This window comes from Montipora capricornis, chromosome 6 (genome assembly GCF_036669925.1).
Source record: "Montipora capricornis isolate CH-2021 chromosome 6, ASM3666992v2, whole genome shotgun sequence".
NCBI classification, from domain to species: Eukaryota; Metazoa; Cnidaria; class Anthozoa; order Scleractinia; family Acroporidae; genus Montipora; species Montipora capricornis.
The window spans coordinates 14,496,906-14,499,405 of record NC_090888.1 but is presented as its reverse complement, the minus strand read 5'-3'; the positions used below and the strand labels follow the sequence as shown (position 1 = coordinate 14,499,405).

Here is a 2,500-nt window from a genome sequence, read left to right as displayed (position 1 = left end):
AGTGAAAGAACTCAAAACTAATCAATTTCGGCCCTCGGCCTGCGAGTAGACAACACAACTTTGTTTTTCGTGTTGTAACCAACGAGTTGTGAACAATTTAATTTAATTTTCAAAGGAAATATATTGTCTGCAAAGTACACAATTCAACGATCAATTTGACTTATAATTCATGGCTGTATCTTGCAAAATAAAATTTTTTCAAGTGAAACAACTTTCATGTGCGAGAGAGTTTGATTCCCCACTAATACATGTTTCACACTAAAAAGTCTGAAAACGCTTAGGCGATTATTTACATGGCACTGATTTTAATCAACTTAAGTATTATCTATTCCTATTAAAATTACCACCGTCCAAAAATTAGAGAAGCACTTTCCATATTAACGATGAAATGATACATGAAATAGATCATATATGACCTGAGGATGTAAAATCAAGTGAAGCTATGATACTCGCAGTTATGATCGCAATTTTTGCCACTGACGTTGGGAGCTGGTCATTTGTAGGTTCTAATGTTCCCGTGAGGAAGGAATCAACGATGAAATGATATATGAAATGGATCATATATGAACTGTGGATATGAAATCAAGTGAAGCTATGATCCTCACAGTTATGATCGCAATTTTTGACACTGACGTTGGGAGCTGGTCATTTGTGGGTTCTAATCAATCAATCAATCTTTATTTATACACGGTTTTAAAAAAATTCATCAGGCATTAAAAATAAAAAACCTAAGTTACATTGATTCAACGAAATTACAGTATTAAAATTGTTCAATTAAGTATATACAATGCAAAAAGCCTGTTTTCCATGAGCGCCGTGGGCCCACACAAGGACAGGGACTGTCCTTGTGTGGGCCCATTTCCATCAGTAGGGCTAACGCTCACATGGTTCACATGGGATAGAAATCTAGCACTTCAGCACTTCACATTACCCTCTATTCAGTTAACTCTATTGATATACTTTGATAGCTTCGATGTCACTCTCCAAATGGAAATCACCTTCCAAAAGGAATTTATTAATCCCCCGTGAGCTTAGGGGATCGACAGAGACTGTCTTCTCACCATGTGTCTGTCGATGGCATTTCGACATGTATTAAAGTCTTCGAGTTGGTGAGTGAAAGATGGCAGCAATGGCGGCGCACAACGCAGCGAACAGGAAGTCACAGCTTTCTAAGCTGTGTTATGATTGGCTAATCAGATCAAACTTCCGGTTATGCAGGAGTAAACATTTGCATAAAGAACCTCGCCAAAACTCGTGGATATATCCACGAGTAAAAACTTGAAATTGAAATCAACGAAGAGCTTTCCACAGTGTGTACGTGGTTAGCTGTCAATAAACTAACCTCGAAGGCCGAAAAATCTATAATAACTATATCATCTTTCGTCCACACCAAAAGGCTCTATGCTTTCATCCCAATTTAACAAATAAAGAAGCCTTGACTGTGCTCTGTTCTGTTGTAAAGCACACAGGAAGCGGCTAAAGCGCGAAAGAAGTGTAGGGGGAAACACGGGCCGATAGGTGAGTGTTTCTCCCTACCTCTTGAGTGCTCTAGCCGCTTCTTAAGTGCTTCTTAAGTGCTTTACAACAGAACAGTAACCGTAAACTGAAAAGCTAAAATGTTTAAGAGTGCTTAGACCTAATCACTGCAACGAGCGCTATTTTCTTGACACGATCTCGTGAAAAATGTAGTTAATCTAACCGTAAAATTCACAATTGATCACTACTTAATTCGCGAGTGACGCTTTAAGAACGAGAAATACTGTTTTGAATAAATCACATACTTCAACTTGAATTTATTAGTTTCTGCGTACCGCGTAGCCAGCTACGCAGAACTTTATTCAAGTGGCAGGGTACGTGGGGCTTTCGTCGGTACCATTTACACAAACGTCGCAAATCTTTTAAAATTAAATGATGGGCGACGGCTGAGGTCTTCCATCCAAAGCACTTGACAGAATATTTGAGCAAGTCTTTAACTGACAGCTTCAATAATACCCAAGGAAAAATTCGGAAATTCATCTGCCATTTCTGCGGTTGATGGCGTGAGATTTCGTTTGTTCCGTGCTTTGTACTCTCATAAAACACGCTGTTTAAACCAATGAGAGCGCGCATTATATAGAAACTTTATTATAAATTAGAATAATAGATAACAACTCAAATACTAGCCAACCATTAAAAACTCCTCATCCTATTCCGCTCTTTAATTAATTTTACCCTATCTGAACTACATGTGTATGGTATCTGTGCTTGGGGTCAGGCTTCTGAAACACATCTTCATAAGCTACTTGAATACATAAACTCCCTGATAAATGTACGCCGTTGCACTCGTACACTTTGTTGACCTTCCTGCTCTCCTTTAGCTAGCATCACCCATCCCCCCTTCTAGAACTCGCTCGCATGGGGACCGGGCCTTTGAATACTCTGCATCTACTGTACTCTCTGGAACTCCCTAGCTACCTGAACAAATAAAATCATCATCATCTGCTTTTACGTTAAATAGTAA

General features: G+C 39.0%; 1 protein-coding gene across 1 annotated transcript in view; it reads right to left on the bottom strand.

Moving 5' to 3' along the window:
- The window catches only part of LOC138050903 (uncharacterized), a 261,256-nt gene that overhangs the window by 13,758 nt on the left and 244,998 nt on the right, over positions 1-2,500 (bottom strand). The gene's annotated exons all lie outside the window — the stretch shown is intronic.